General features: G+C 43.0%; 1 long non-coding RNA gene across 2 annotated transcripts in view; it reads left to right on the forward strand.

Moving 5' to 3' along the window:
* Positions 1–1,483: 1,483 nt before the first annotated feature.
* LOC122551997 overlaps positions 1,484–16,691 on the forward strand; it is an 86,066-nt gene continuing 70,858 nt past the window's right edge. For both annotated transcript variants that reach the window (XR_006312247.1, XR_006312248.1), the window contains exon 1: positions 1,484–1,644. This is a non-coding gene — a long non-coding RNA (uncharacterized LOC122551997). The remainder of the gene's footprint in view (positions 1,645–16,691) is intronic.

Here is a 16,691-nt window from a genome sequence, read left to right on the forward strand (position 1 = left end):
AGAGTAACACTGATCATTTTGTGGAGTGGTGGGAGAGAGAGAAGAACATCAATCGGTTGTAGGGAGTCAGAGAGGGACATTCATCATTGTAAGGGAACAGCGAGACTTCTCATCAGTGTCCTGCTCTGTCAATGTTCCTTACTGCTAATCTATAGAATGTTTATTAATTGACCAACTGTTTTTCATCTACCAGTAACCCTGATTTATGTGCACATTAGAAGAGTTGGACAGAAGCTGTGTGAAGTTTTCTGATCCCTCCCAAACAGCTTAGGAGGCAGGATCGGAAGCAGCATCAGAAGATACCTCATTGAGTCAATGTGTTCCTGAGCTATCATGCCCAAAGCTACGTGCCTAGCAGTGCTGAGTTGCCAGTTGGGCCCCTTATGAGCTAACTGAGGGAGAAATGTTATTGGGCCAGGCGTAGCAGGCCAAGCGATTAACTCTATTGCAGGTAGCCATGGAAGTGCAGGCGAGTAAATATCACTGGCCCAACTCTGGTCATTCTCTGTCCATTCCTGCCTTCTCATTGGCCTGATGCCTGTGGCATTGAGGGGCTTCGCTGGTGGCCTCAGCAGCAGTTGATGGGGTTCCTGGCCCTACCATTGGGATCCCCAGGACCTCCTGTCCTTAATTTCACGGTGTGCCCAGTCGAAATTTCCTAAGTGACCACGTCTGAGAACACCAGACCTGATGCTTTGGCATGGGTGCTTCCACATTCCCAATTCTAAGTGGAGGCGCTGACTTCACGATCTCAATCCAGATGGCAAGATTCCATTCTACAAAGCTGTTTCTCTTACTGTGAGATTGGCTCCATCTGTAAAAGAGTGCAGCTCCAACAACACTCAAGAAACATGATATCATCCAGGACAAAGCAGCCCGCTTGATTGGTACCACATCCACAAGCATCTACTCTCACCACTACCTGCGCTCAGTAGCAGCAGTGTGTACTATCTACAAGATGCACTGCAGGAATTCACCAATGATCCTCTGACAGCACCTTCCAAACCCACAATCACTTCCATATAGGAGGAAAAGGGCAGCAGATACATGGGAACACCACCACCTTCAAGTTCCCCTCCAAGACACTCACCAACCTACTTGGAAATATATCACCGTTCCTTCATTGTTGGTGGGCCAAAGTCTTGGAATTCTCTTCTTAATGGCATTGTGGGTCGACCCCCAGCAAGTGGACTGCAGTGGTTCAAGAAGGCAGCTCACCATTAACTACTCAAAGGCAACTAGGGACAGGCCCAGTCACCAATGCCCATATCCCACTAATGAGTACTTTTTAAAAAAAACAAAATGTTTTGTAGATCAGTTCCGAAATTGAAGCTTTTGGGACAAAACAAAATCCACCAACTAACAATCATGCAGAAAGTGAAAGAGAACTGACTGAGGAAGGGAGTCGATCAGGGTGTGTAAGATTTCCCTCGTACTCTGATTATGTTATCTTTCTTGCACGGTCTGGACCTCCACACCTCTTATCTGAAGTTGGGAAGACAGTTTTCAATACTGTTATGGAGTCATTTTGCTTACGTGAATAAATGGCCCACGTAAAGTAATGCAGAAAAGGCGGAGGATTTGCATTGCACTCAGCATAACAAGATTATCGACCTGTTTTGGACTTTCTGAAGAGCAGAAAAGGTGAGGCTGTGCTATGAGCATTAACCCTTACATGGACGGAGAACGGGAACATCTTTATTCCCATTCTGTGCCTGCCACATGTTTAGAACAAGGCTCGACATTGGCAGGGCCATTTCAGCTGTCACGTAATTAAGATACAACCTCCCATTTGTTGTAAGTGTGTTGACAATTTTATTAAATCTAAGGTACGGGAGAGAGAGTCCTCACTTGTGGCTTAAAAGGCTTAAATCAATGGGTATGTTACCTATTACATAATTGACAGAAGGGAATTATATTCAAATAAATAAAATAAGGTTCCAATTGCACATTGGGAATTTTTGAATTTATTATTAACAAGTGGTGTGAATGCGATTGTTGCAAAACCACTCAAGCCACAAATGCTTGAGAGTACAACTTCCTGACGTGGCATTGTGCAGTATTTTGCAGGTTTCCATTGTTATTTATAACAAAATAAATTCATTAGAATTGATGAATGTCTTTGTGCATGCATTGCTGCAGTAGGGTAAACTACTGATTAAAAGTACTGGGCACTTGCTGCACATTTAGCAGCACAAGATGCCATGTTTCAAGATAAAATAATGATTGGAATATTTATCATGGCCAAAGCTAGATAGTAAATCAGCAACAGCTCTCAGTCTGGGAATTTAACTTGTGCAGTGTCTGCACTTTTGGTGTCGCTCTGAGTCCAAAATAATGTTGGCATCAGTCCTGTGCACTCTTGGTGTGGGCTGATACGAATGCCATTTTGGATGGGTTATTACAGCAGGTGCCAGGCATGCACAGATCATTATGTTGGTTAGCTTTGACTGTTCCCTCCACCACCAGTGATCATATCTTCAGGTTTGAGCTCTAGAGGTCTGGCCCGAAGGCCCTTCCCCTTCCTTTCTCGAGACTGGCACCTTTGAACAAGGTTTTATCATATTGCCTTCTGGGGCTTTGGAGAGGGGGCACACTTTTGTCATATGATCGCTCTTGTGAGAGCCTTTGGATGTTTCATAAAGTTTAATGTGCTATATAAATGTAAGTTGTTGCTGTTGAGTTAGTTGACATATTTGGCGGTTTGTACTCTGCCACTTAAAGTCGTTAAGCCCACAGGGAGTGGTATGATGCTTAAGTTCTCACTTCAAGAGTTCTGCTCGGGACACTTGCTCCCTGGTAATTGGTGCTGTATTTTTTAAACCACTTTGTCTGCAGCATGCTGGTGCAGGATGGCACGTGGCTCAGTGGTTAGCACTGTTGCCTCACAGTGCCAAGGACCTGGGTTTGAGTCCAGACTTGGAAGACTGTGTGAAGTTTGCATATTCTCCCTGTGCCTGCATGGGTTTCCTTCCACAGCCCAAAGATGTGTAGATTAGGTGGATTAGCCATGGGAAATGTAGGGTCTTGAGGATAGGGTAGCGGTCTAAGTGGAAGGGTTGGTGCAGACTTGATGGTCCAACTAGCCTCTATCTGCACTGTGGGGATTCTATGACAGGGAGGATGACCAGAGGCAACACAGAGAAGGGCAAAGTACACAAAGATGAAGGACTCTGAGTAGGACATCTCATTCAGCCACAGCAAATCAAGCTAAGCCCGGAAAAGTCTGTGAGAAAGCTCGATCTCACTAAGGGGTGCCTCCTCTTGAAGACAGAGCTGCAGCCTCACAGCTAGCTTTGCAAGTGGCTGGAAAGTGACCGCAGCTTTCTTCACATCAGGTTCTTTCTGGGCAGCAGCAGAAGACACTCCTATCACCTCACAATTCACAGCTGCTATTGTCCAAGTGTGGTGACTGATGGACCGAATGCAAAGAGAAGGGAAGATGGTGCATTCTCTCTTTCCAGTGAGAGCAGTAGGCAGAGAAAGCACAAGGTCTTTACTGCTCAGGCTGGGTGTGTCCACATCATATTGCCACTGTTGTGACTAAAAGCTGACATATACCAGAACTCCAAAGGTTTCACTCCCTGCCACGTGACTATAATCAACGTACCACAATTGTCAAACCTCTGTTGCCCCAGCAATGGTTGTGATGCCTTTATTCTGAGCTGGTCATCGGCATTGAGGTGAGTGACCATGATAGGCCCGTGGAAGGTTACTGAGCAAGTACCTGCTAACTCTTGCACCATATTAGAAGATAAGGCATTGATATCAGCCACTGTATCTGGATAGATCTGGAAGTTGTTCTTATGGACTTGGCCACCATTATCACACATCGGAAAAGATGCATTCCAAACTCTGTCATTTTGCCCTGTGTCATGTTGGATCCACTCTCCTTAACAGTCACTTCAAGCTTTTTGACCAATGCACCAAACGCTTGTTTGTGGGCCACTTGCATCCTATGCCTCACCACTTGCAGATCTAGCCACCGAGCTGCTCTGTGAAGTGTGCAAGTATCTGAAATGATGGGTGCGAGTGTGAGAGTTAGTGATTGTGTTTTGTTATCATTTAGTCTCTTCTTCTTCCACCTCTTTGCTCTGCAGCAGTGCCTGGTGGGGTTGCAGTTCTTGGGTAGTCAAAAGCAGAAAGGAATGAGGGTAAGGGTTTTGGTGAAGGGAGGGGAGAAAGCAAGAGACATTTCCTTATGCCATCTACATCCTATCAGTGAGAAGAGATTGTGGGATTGTGGAAACATTTGTTGTCACTGGGCAGAAACTGTCACCAGGATAAGAGGGAAGAGATTGAAACACATTAGGAACCAACACAAGGTCATCCTACCAGCTTCTAAATGGCCTCAAATCCCTGGTAGCATGCCACATTTAACATTACAGAGCTGGAAAAAAAGACTGTTTATGAGGAATTCTGGGTAATATGGCTAGGTGTTTAGAGGTGGGATTGCACAGGACAAAATCTCTAGGTATTAATCTAAACTGAGTTGGCAACTGTCTAAACCCAGCAGTTGTGTTGTGGGGCTGCAACTTTCAGTAGATGAACAGGGCCCATGACAAAAGGCTTAAGGGAAATGCAGACCTAATGACCCCAGTGCCTCTTCAAGCCTATGCAGCAAAGCCTGGATGGTTGCTTTCCCATCAGACCAAGCCTATCAGAGAAAGAATTGGAGACAGACAAGGCCAGGCTTTGGCTTCTTCAGGCCACAGGAGAACTTACCATTCTGCTTTCCTGCCACCCAGAAATCCCAAAAACTGGCCACACTGCTTTTTCCACTGGATTCGGGCAGGACATGATTCCAGGCCCATCCAGAGCTTTTCGAAGGGTGAGTGGAAGAATTAATTGGAAAGTGGACAAAAATTCAATTTCCTCATGGCACATTTTGCTCTTAAATGCTTAAGTTATTTGTCTGGGGTCATGGCTGAGCACATGTATTGCACCCATTCACTTGTCATGACAATTCACTGATAGCCCATGAATTACATACATGGACACAATTCTACTGGCCAAAAATGGCAAATGCCTTCACAGGCCTGACTATATATTTGTAGTGTGTATTGGGTGGGACAGATTACTTCCTCCAAGCTCCAGTGATATCAGGCATCAACTTGACTTCTTCTTGTCTGAGCCATTTCTCTCTGTCCATACAAACACCCACGGTGTTGGGGGGGAACCACTCCATGTTGGCCAGCTCATGAGAAGGCTCAGTCACATGTTTTAACATGAGCCTGGGTGGTTTGATTGTCAGTGTTTAAAGGTGTCACAGATTATTTTACAAGGATAAAAGTACAAGATGTTTACGCTAGAGATTATGAAAAAAGATTGTGTGCTGACTGTGAATGGACTGCTGGTCTCCAAAGTCAATGGAAAGATTTATATCAATTGTTCAGCCATTAACTGGAAGTTCCACATTCTTACAAATGTACTGACTCTATTGGACTATCACTTAACAGCAAAACAGTGTTAATGTGGTCTGAAATATCAGCCCAAATCTTTTGATACAGAAAAAGGCTTCTGGTTCATCTTGGTTTACAAATTGAAAATCACACAACACCAGGTTATAGTCCAACAGGTTTATTTAGAAGGACTAGCTTTCGGAATGCCGCTCCTTCACAGCTACTTGATGAAGGAGCAGTGCTCTGGAAGCTAGTGCGTCCAAATAAACCTGTTGGACTATAACCTGGTGTTGTGTAATTTTTAATTTTGTCCACCCCAGTCAACACCGGCTCATCCACATCATTGTTATATAAGCTGAGGAGCCTGAAACGATTGATGTTTAAGTTGCATGAGCTCCACTCAACCCTTTTAAACCACGTAAACTTTGGATGGAGAAATAGTTAGTCATGCATGAGAACTTGATGGAGACCGATGTGAAATATCTGGCTCCTGGTGGTTGTAATTATACCGAGCTGGTTAATGTTAATTGTACCTGTTGTTATCATGCAATAAACTGTTATGGGTAATGAATGCCTCTTCTTGTTAAGATTCCAAGTGGTTTATCCCCGACTACTGATACTTAGACAGCCCCATAGACTCAGGTCAGAAAAGAGCATTGGTGGTAACGGCCTAATTCAACTTCAAGCCACTGATCTGTACTGAGAGTCCAATAAGACGTGCTGATTAGCAGTGGGCAAACAATGATGGAGGGAATCCAATCAACTCAAATGGAAAAGAATTTTGAAAATAAGTCAGATAACCAGTTTAAGAACATTACAAATTTAAGAAGACAGATACAGTCAATCAGCAGCTGAAATTTAACATAGTTTAGTGTAAATAAGTGTGAGGTCTTGCATTTTGTAAAGTCAAATCAAGGCAGGAGTTTCATGGTGAATGGTAGGGCCTTAAGGAGTGCAATGGAACAGTGGGACCTTGGGGTTCAGGTGTACAGTTCTCTGAAAGTAGTCACAGGTAGACTTGGCAGTGAAGAAGGCTTTTGGCACACTGACTTTCACCAGTCAAGGCATTGAGTATAGAAGTTGGAAAGTAATGTTGCAATTGTACAGGACATCGGTGAGGCTGCCCTTGGAGTATTGTGTTCAGTTTTGGTCTCATTGCTATAGGAAAGATGTTATTAAACTGGGAAGAGTGCAGAAGAAATTTACAAGGATGTTGCCAGGACTTAACAGTCTGTGATCTAGGGAGAGATTGGACAAGCTAGGACTTTTCTCTTTAGAGTGTGGGAGACTGAGGGGGGAACCTTATAGAGGTGTATAAGATCCTGAGAGGCATGGATAGGGTGAATGAATTCAGTATTTTTCCTAAGGTTGGGGAATGAAGGGCAAGAGAGCATCAGTTTAAGGTTAGAGGGGAAAGAATAAAAGGGAACCTGAGGGGCAACATTTTTAAACACATTGGATTTTTTTTTACGCACATGGAATGAGCTGCCAGCACAAGTGGTTGTGGCGACTACATTAACAACATCTAAAAGGCAATTGATGGGTAGGTAAGATTTGGAAAGATATAGGCCAAGTGCAGGGAAATTGGGTTAGCGTGGATGGACATTTTGGTCAGCATGGACCAGTTTGGGCCAAAGGGCCTGTCTCCATGCTGTAGCACCCTATGACTCGATGACAATCAGCAGCAGTGGTGGAAGCAGCAATAAGGTGAAATTAATAGTTCAGAAGAAAACCTCTTCCTCAGAGATGGTAAGAGGTGCAGGGGGAAACAGTGTGGATGAGGAAAAGAGTAAAACCCATAATGGGGAAAAAGTGCAGAGAGCTTAGAAAAAAATGTTCCGCAGACAGCAATTGAAGGGGGGGGAGGGGGGAGGCAGCATGGTGGCTCAGTGGTTAGCACTGCTATCTCACAATGCCAGGTTGCGGGTTCAATTCCCGCCTCAGGCGACTATCTGTATGTGGTTTGCAGATTCTTCCCATGTCTGTGTTGGTTTCTTCCTGCTGCTCTGGTTTCCTTCTATAATCCAAAGATGTGAAGGTTAGGTGGATTGGCCATGCTAAATCATCTATTGTGTCCAGAGATGTACTGGCTAGGTGGATTAGGTGAAAGTGAGGACTGCAAATGCTGGAGATCAGAGTAGAAAAGTATGGCACTGAAAAAGCACAGCAGATCAAGCAACATCCAAGGAGCAAGAGAATCAACGTTTCAGGCATAAGCCCTTCATCAGGAATGTGGGGTAGGGGGTGGGACTGAGAGATAACTAGGAGGGTGGGGATAAGGGTTGGGGGAAGTCGCTGGGAAGGCGATAGGTGAATGCAGATGGGGGGATGGCAGTGACGGGTTGGAGGGGAGGGTGGACTGGATAGGTCGAAAGGAAGATGGACAGGTAGGACAGTTCAAGAAGGCAGTGAATTAGCCATGGGAAATGCAGGGTTAAGGGGATAGGATAGGATAGGATAGAATAGGATGTTCTTTGAAACTCAATGGGCTGAATAGACTCTCTTCTGTACTGTGGGGATTTGATTCAATTTAGACCATAAGACCATAAGACATAGGAGTGGAAGTAAGGCCATTCGGCCCATTGAGTCCACTCCGTCATTCAATCATGGCTGATAGGCATTTCCACTCCACTTACCTGTACTCTCTCCTTAATTCCTTATTTCCTCACGAGATCAAGAATTTATCAATCTCTGCCTTGAAGACCTTTAATGTCCCGGCCTCCACTGTGCTCCATGGCAATGAATTCCACAGGCCCACCACTCTCTGGCCTCATTTCCGTTCTAAATTGACCCCTTCTAATTCTAAGGCTGTGCCCACGGGTCCTAGTCTCCCCGCTGAACAGAAACAAATTCCCAGCGTCCACCCTTGTACATTTATCTTGTACATTTCTATTAGATTTCCCCTCAACCTTCTAAACTCTAACGAATACAATCCCAGGATCCTCAGCTGTTCATCGTATGTTAGGCCTACCATTCCAGGGATCATCCCCTGGACATGCTCCAGTGCTAATATGTCCTTCCTGAGGTGTGGGGCCCAAAACTGGACACAGTATTCTAAATAGGGCCTAACTCGAGCTTCATAAAGTCTCAGCAGCACATTGCTGTTTTTATATTCCAAGACTCTTAATATAAATGACAACATTACATTTGTTTTTTTAACCACAGACTCAACCTGCAAGTCAACCTTTAGAGAATCCTGGACTAGCACTCCCAGATCCCTTTGTACTTTGGCTTTATGAATTTTCTCACCATTTAGAAAATAGTCCATGCCTGTATTCTTTTTTCCAAAGTGCAAGACCTCACATTTGCTCACGTTGAATTTCATCAGCCATTTCCTGGACCACTCTCCTAAACTGTCTAAATCTGTCTGCAGCTTCCCACCTCCTCAGAATTACCTGCCTGTCCAGCTAACATCAGCAAACTTTGCCAGAATACCCCCAGTCCTTTCATCCAGATCATTAATTATTTTTTGAATGCGTCAGAAGTAAAATTAGGGATCATTGAGGACAAAATGGAGAAATATTTTGAAAATGGTGCAAAATGTAGACAGAGAAGAAAAGGAATAAAGAGAATCCTCACCTCCCAAAACAAATGTTACCATCAGTATGAGTAATTGCAAAGGAATGCAACTGCCGAAAGAGTGGTGCTGGAAAAACACAGCAGGTCAGGCAGCATTCAAGGAGTAGGAGAATCGGCAATTCGGGCATAAACCTTTCATCAGCAATGCTTGAAACGTCGATTCTCCTGCTCCTCGGATGCTGCCTGACCTGCTGTACTTTTCCAGCGCCACACTCTCAACTCTGACCTCCAGCATCTGCAGTCCTCACTTTCTCCTAAAGGATGACAAATGCAAGGGACAGATCAAGAGCCAGAAACATAATGTATACAATGAGTGCAGCATTGCAAAGGACGCAGACTTTAATTAAAGAGAGAAAGATTTCACATAGTCACAACAAGTTTGAAATATTTTTAGTACTTTTAGACAATCTGAACACTGGGGATTTAAATGTTCATTTTGGTGGGAAGATGGCTGCAGGAAAAGATTTTTTTTAAAGTGTAAAGGAACGTACAAGGGCTTTCATCCTTGAAATTTAGGAAAACATTTGTTTTACCCAAGAAGAAGTGGGAAAACCCCAATCTTGGCTGCAAAAGGCAGGAAAGCGTTTATAAGACGAGAACCATGGTTTTGATGAAAAGGCAGGAAAATCTCCCCAAAATATCGAAATAAATTACTGCCATTTAATACAAAATAAAACTTGAAAGAAGAATAAAATACAGTACAGCTAGTAAATAGAATGTAATAATATATTGGACGAATATCATACATTAATGCTATGTTTAAATGTCTGAGTACAGAAGTTAAAACATTACATAAACTTTAGGGCAACAGAATTTAGAATAATATTGAATTAATGCAAGTATACAAGCTTCAGCACAGCAGATTACAAGCAGTTTTGAGGGTTGGAACTGTGGCTCAGTGGTTAGCACTGCTGCCTCAGAACATCAGAGACCCAGGTTTGATTCTAGCTTTGGGTGATTGTCTGTATGGAGTTGGCACATTCTCCCCCATGTCTGTGTGGGTTTCCTGCCACAGTCCAAAGATGTGCAGGTTAGAGGGTATGGTCATGCTAAATTGCACATCGTGTTCAGGGATGTGCTGGCTATGTGGCTTAGCCATAGGAAACGCAGGAATTGGGTGGGATGCTGTTTGGAGGGTTGGTGTGGAGTGGATGAGCTGAATGGCCTGCTTCCACACTGTAGGGATTGAATAAGAGGTTACAGGTTTAAAATAGTAATAAGAATATAACAATAAAAATAAATAATTACAATGAAAAGAAATGGAATGAAAAGCAATACTTTAAAAGTTCATTGTCAGCAATCAACCAAATGTAACACAGGTTTGGACGTCTTGGAGAAAAACAGTTCTAAAGATACAGAATTGCTTTAAAATTAAATGTTAAATCTGAAGGTGAACAATTTATTACATTATTGTATTCAGTGTATCATTGGCGGATGATGTTATAAATCATCAAAAATCAAAGAAGATAAATACTTAGAATAAAGTTTAAACAGCCTTCCATGAAAACTTCAATCTGTGAATCAACAAAGTCCTTGAAAGGGCAAGGTTTAACAGAAGAGTTCAGCTTCCAAAGGAATATATAGTCAACTCCATGAATGAAATGCAGATTCGTAGAAAATGTGACCATGAAACCTTGAACTCCAAGTTCCTGAGAGACAGAATTGTTGGAAGTATGGATGAATCTTTGTCACATATCTTACAGTCCAAGGAAGTTTTAACTTCAGAGAAGGTTTTTAAATTGTGCTGGAAGCAAGAGCTAGAAGCACACACAGACATTGTTTCTTCATTTTTCTGCCTTTTTATTCTGTGTTTTGGTTTATTTTTCTGTCTTTTAAGATCACACTGGAGACACTATACAACACTTTTCACAGTATTTTGTAATGAGATACATGTGACAATAAATAAATAAAATAAAATCAGAAAGAACCTGAGAGGAGAAGAACAACAGGAAAGCAACAGAAACCTACTCACGTTTTAAGGATGGACACTGTAAAGAAGCATGTTGATAAGCCAACACAAACAATAGCCAAATAGGTGATGCCAAAAGGCAGTGTCAGAGCTATGGGACATCAATGTCTCCCAGGTGTGAGTAATGCCCAGTCATGACAACAGAATTTGTAAGACTATATGTCACTTTCAGAAGACAAGTAGAGGTAGGACACAATTACAAAGCAAAAAAAGTCAGGAAAAATACATAATCTTACGAGGAGGTTAATGTGGTTGAACCAGCCCATTTAGAAATGGCACTCATATTAGACATTATACCTTTTTTTTGAAACATCATAGTCTATATGGCAAGGCATTCCTGGAGGAAATGAATGCTTTAAAAAAAATCAGTGATTTAACTGACTCAGGTTTTCACAGAGCTTGTTTGTGTCAATGTGCATATCAATCAAAAGCCGAAGCAAAAGAAACAAATGTTACAGTCTACAAAGATAAAAAGTCCCGATGGAACAGCTTCCAGAATTAAAGGTATACAACAAATAACACTGCAGCTCAAAAATGTCTGAGAGTTGAGAATATGTCTGCGGTTCACAATCCTTACCTTGCAGCCATCTTGGCCTCAGATGGCGTTCAACCAGTTTCTAAAGAATAATTGGTTAAGAAAATCCATTGGTGACCCACCAGTGAAGGAACAGCAGATAGAAGATTTCATGGACTTCATAGGCTTAAGGAGGAACCCAAACGGATAAAAACAATCTGGTGAAATTACATATGTTGGCAGAATAAAACATTTTATTCCTTTCAACAGAAAGCTGCAGATTATACAAGACTAGTAGAAATCTTGGCATTAATGAAGAGCATTTCATTCCATTGTCATTCAAAGCAGAATTGTCCATCAAACTGAACAAGTATAATGCTGAATAAGCAGCTATCCTCCAGTAATGTGACTGAGGATGAGAAGTACAACCACAGAATGAAGATGTCTAACCTGATTAACAAACTGAATTTGCAAGTTTACATTCTTCAACTCTGTTGCATAAGCAGATTGATAGTAAAGATTTCTTGGAACAAAATGGGGATGAGCTGCATATGATTCCATGGAAACTAGACCAATGTCCATGGATTCAGGTCAAAAAGAAGAAATTGCCTTTTCTGAACATCCAGGAAACTTCAAAAAAGTGAATATCTCTCTAAATAAATAAACAATTGCCTGGTCCTGAAATCCAGTCCACTACAAGGAAGGAATTACTTCTTTTAACAGATCAGCTGTCTTCCACGATAATGGACTTTCATGAGATTAAAGGGGCCCACCTATGGCAAACTGCCTGAGTCAGCAGGGAAGAGTTCACCTATGAAGTAAGTTTGGGTATTAAGAGTCCTCTAGATAAAGAAATCTTTGAGTGTAGGAGTTGGGACATTTGTTAAGGTTATAGAGGACATTGGTGAGGCCTCTTCTGGACTGTTCACAGCTCTGGTCCCCCTGTTATAAGAAGGATATTAATAAGCTGGAGAGGGTTCAGAAGAGAAATACCAGGATATTGCTGGTAATGGAAGATTTGAGTTATAAGGAGAGGCTGGATAGGCTGGGACGTCTCACTGGAGTGTAGGAGGTTGAGGGGTGATGTTATAGACATTTATAAAATCATAAAGGGCAGAGATAAGGTGAATGGCAGGCGTTTTTAACCCTAGGGTGTGGGATTTCAAGATCAGGGTGCATATTTTGAAAGTGAGAGGAGAAAGATTTTAAAAATACATGAGGCAATTTTTTTTACACAGAGCATGGTTTGTGTGTGGAATGAGCTTTCAGAAGAAGCGATGGATGTAGGTACAGTTACAAGACATTTAGATAAGTACATAAATAAGAAATGTTTGGAGGGATATGGGCCAAGCGCAGGTAGGTGGATCTAGCTTAATTTAGGATTATGGTTGGCATGGATGAGTTGGACCAAAGGGTCTGTTTCTATACTGTATGAGTCTATGACTGTATGAAATCATCCACCTATTAAACTCAGCAAGAGCAACAGCCTCCATAAAGGACATTGAAGAGGGAAAATCTCCTTCAGCAATGAAATGACTGACAGCAGCTCGGAATCAAGGTCAATAAAGACTGCCCAAACTTCCAGGTCAAAAGGAAATGTGTCTGAATGTGATCTGTAAAAATGCAGATCAGCCACATTTCTGAAGTTAATGGCATGTGGGGAGGCAGGTGGTGATAGTTATAAAGGTGGTCATACGGATGAATGGTTGCTTTGGGGAAACAGGCTTGAGGGGAGCTGATATGAAAGGTAATGCTTCTGAAGGAATTAGTGTTGTAGCTGCATTAGCTTCACCCAAACAAAACCTTGGGTGGAGATGCAATTGGGCTTGCACAGAGTCCTAATGGAAGCAGGATCCTGAAGGTTGTAAGTTTCAAGGTTTGCGTAAAGATTTGTAGCTTGGATGCCGATTGTCGTGGTTGTGGGTATGGTCGCTGAGCTGGGAAGTTGATTTGCAGACCTTTTGCCCCCTGTCAAGACGACATCTTCGGAGCTCCTGGAGATGTCACCCGGACGGGGATGAGATGTCTGCAAATCAACTTCCCAGCTTGGCAAACATACAGCTATGATAGTTGTAAGTTTGTCTCATAGTCAATGTTATTTGTACCTATTGCGATTTCCAATAAATCATGTCATGCAATTTAAGGCCAATGCCTCTTCCAGTTAAGACTCCCTAAAAGTTTATCCTCTACAGTTAACAATCAGACAAACCTTAAACTCAGTTCAGAAAGGCTTGGTAGCACTGAACTATTCCAGCCATGAGCCTCCACTGATTAGTACCCACAGCTCAATATGACACAGATGACATCGCTGATGTGCTTTGGAACCTTAGAAAGTCCCCACATAAACATTTCTTTATTACCTACCTAGAAAGTTCAAACTGAAGATTACTGGCTTCAACCTGCACTGTAATTCCCATGACAGTGTGATTAGATGTGCAAAATCATGTAGACTTTGGCTTTTTGCCCAATCCTGGTTTTTATAGATTTACTCAGAGCTTTTCCTAGCAGGTTTTAGATTAGAGTGGTGCTGAAAAAGCACAGCAGGTCAGGGAACATCCGAGGAGCAGGAAAATCGACGTTTAGGGCAAAAGCCCTTCATCAGAAATGGAGGCAGGAAGCCTCCAGGGTGGAGAGATAAGTGGGGGGTGGGGGGCCGGGCTGGGGAGAAGGTAGCAAAGAGTACAATAGGTGAATGGAGGTGGGGATGAGGTGATAGGTCAGAGGGGAGGGTGGAGCAGATAGGTGGGAAGGGAGATTGGCAGGTAGGACAGGTCATGAGGACAGTGCTGAGCTGGAAGGTTGGAACTGGGATAAGGTGGGGGGAGGGGAAATGAGGAAACTGATGAAGTCCACATTGATGTACATGATCGAAGAGCTTCAGAGCAGAGGAGATGACCTGGTGGTTGCAGTGAGAGAGAGACTCCCTGAGATTCTTGTGGAGAGAGGAGGAGAACTTCTTCAAGGTAGGCATCCTTGCAAGACGATTCGCAGTCGGGTTAAAATCAACTAGGTAAAAGTGAGGACTGCAGATGCTGGAAACCAGAGTTTAGATTAGAGTGGTGCTGAAAAAGCACAGCAGGTCAGGCAGCATCCGAGGAGCAGGAAAATCAATGTTTCGGGCAAAAGCCCTTTTCCCAGCTGGTGCAAAGCCTGCTCAGGAGTGTAACTAAGTAGGTCAACTGGAGCATTAAGGTATTCCAGCATCCCATCATTGTCCATATCTCCCCCACCACTGAGTGCCACAGACAGTGCTCACCTCCTTCTCCAGTATGTGGTGAGTGCCATTAACAATAAATAAAGTTATGCTGGTCAGAGGTAGTTCATCTTTATTACTTACCATGAAGCAATTGAATAAAGTACAATTCACATTGACTTTGTGACATTTCACCATCTAATAGAACACTGCACCAAGTGCTGTAAAAAAAAGTGGTGTGGCCAAACCTCCCCTAAAATCCTGCACAGAGAGGAAATAGCTGGATTTCAGGGTGGCTCTGCATTTCGGAGGAAACCGTTTGACTGAAGCACAAAGGAAAAGGAGCAACCTGATAACAATTAGAAGATTCCGGCTGTCTACTCTGTTTCTCTCTTTACTAATGTTGGCTGATCTGCAGAGTGTCTTCCATCACGCATTGTTTTAATTTCATCTTTCTTTCTACACAAGACTGCCAAAGCAAACAGATTATATGCCATTACTTCAATTCAGCAGTCAAGAAAAGAATAAATAATCATCTGAAGCTTTACACAACTATATGTCAAACAAGCACATGTGTGTTCAGGAAATTACCATTCATCTGACCTGATGTCCACGTTATTGACTTGATATTTAGTGAAACCATCTGACACCAGTCCTGGGATCTTATTTGAATAAATATAATTTTGATCTATTGTTTATTACAAAATGTAAATGCTCCTGGTGTATTGGGGAACATAGAAGCATGGATTGAAAATTGGTTAGCTACCAAAAAAGAGAGAATTAGCATCAATGGACCAATTTTGGATTGGCAAGATGTTACTCGTGGAAAGCCACTGGGATCAGTGCTGTTGACAATGTATATCAGGATCGAGGAACCGCAGATATAGTAGCTAAATTTGACACAATGATAGGCAAGTTGTAGAGAGGATATAACGAGTCTGCAACGACAAATCAACAAGTTGAATGAGTGGAGAAGAAAATTGACAGATGATGTATAGTAGAGGAAAATGTGAAAATGGCCACTTTGACAGGAAGAATAGGCAAGAAGTAAAGTTGGAGAAAAATTGAAATGCAGAGGAATCACGGCAAGTTAAATATTTTTGTTTCTTGCAAGGTCAATGTAATATAAAAGTAGGCATGTTTTGTTCCAGTTGTACAGAGTATTGTTGAGAATACATCTAGGGAATTGTGCACAGTTTTGACCTGTCATTTAAAAAAGGGCACAATTGCATGAGAAGCAGTTCAGAGAATGTTCACTCAGCTGATTCCTGGGACAGAGTGGGGGACATGATACTGAAGAAAGTTTTGACAAGCTAGGTAGTCATTGCAGCTTGAAAGAATGAGAACTGATCCTATTGAAACAGATAAAATCCTGAAGGAACTTGAGGGTAGATGCTGAGAGGATGTGTCCATTTATGGGAGAGATTAGAATGAGCTGAAAATGTGTTGCTGGAAAAGCGCAGCTGGTCAGGCAGCATCCAAGGAGCAGGAGAATCGACATTTTGGGCATGAGCCCTTCTTCAGGAATGAGGAAAGTGTGTCCAGCAGGCTAAGATAAAAGGTAGGGAGGAGGGACTTGGGGGAGGGGCATTGGAAATGCGATAGGTGGAAGGAGGTCAAGGTGAGGGTGATAGGTCAGACTGGGGTGGGGGCGGAGAGGTCAGGAAGAAGAGTGCAGGTTAGGAAGGCGGTGCTGAATTCGATGGATTTGACTGAGACAAGGTGGGGGGAGGGGAAATGAGGAAACTGGGGAAATGTGATTTTGCTCATTTCCCCTCCCCCCACCTTGTCCCAGTCAAATCCATCGAATTCAGCACCGCCTTCCTAACCTGCAATCTTCTTCCCGACCTCTCCGCCCCCACCCCAGTCTGACCTATCACCCTCACCTTGACCTCTTTCCACCTATCACATTTCCGACGCCCCGCCCCCAAGTCCCTCCTCCCTATCTTTTACCTTAGCCTGCTGGACCAACTTTCCTCATTCCTGAAGAAGGGCCTGTGCCCGAAACGTCGATTCTCCTGTTCCCTGGATGCT

Source organism: Chiloscyllium plagiosum, chromosome 7 (genome assembly GCF_004010195.1).
Source record: "Chiloscyllium plagiosum isolate BGI_BamShark_2017 chromosome 7, ASM401019v2, whole genome shotgun sequence".
Lineage (NCBI taxonomy): Eukaryota > Metazoa > Chordata > Chondrichthyes > Orectolobiformes > Hemiscylliidae > Chiloscyllium > Chiloscyllium plagiosum.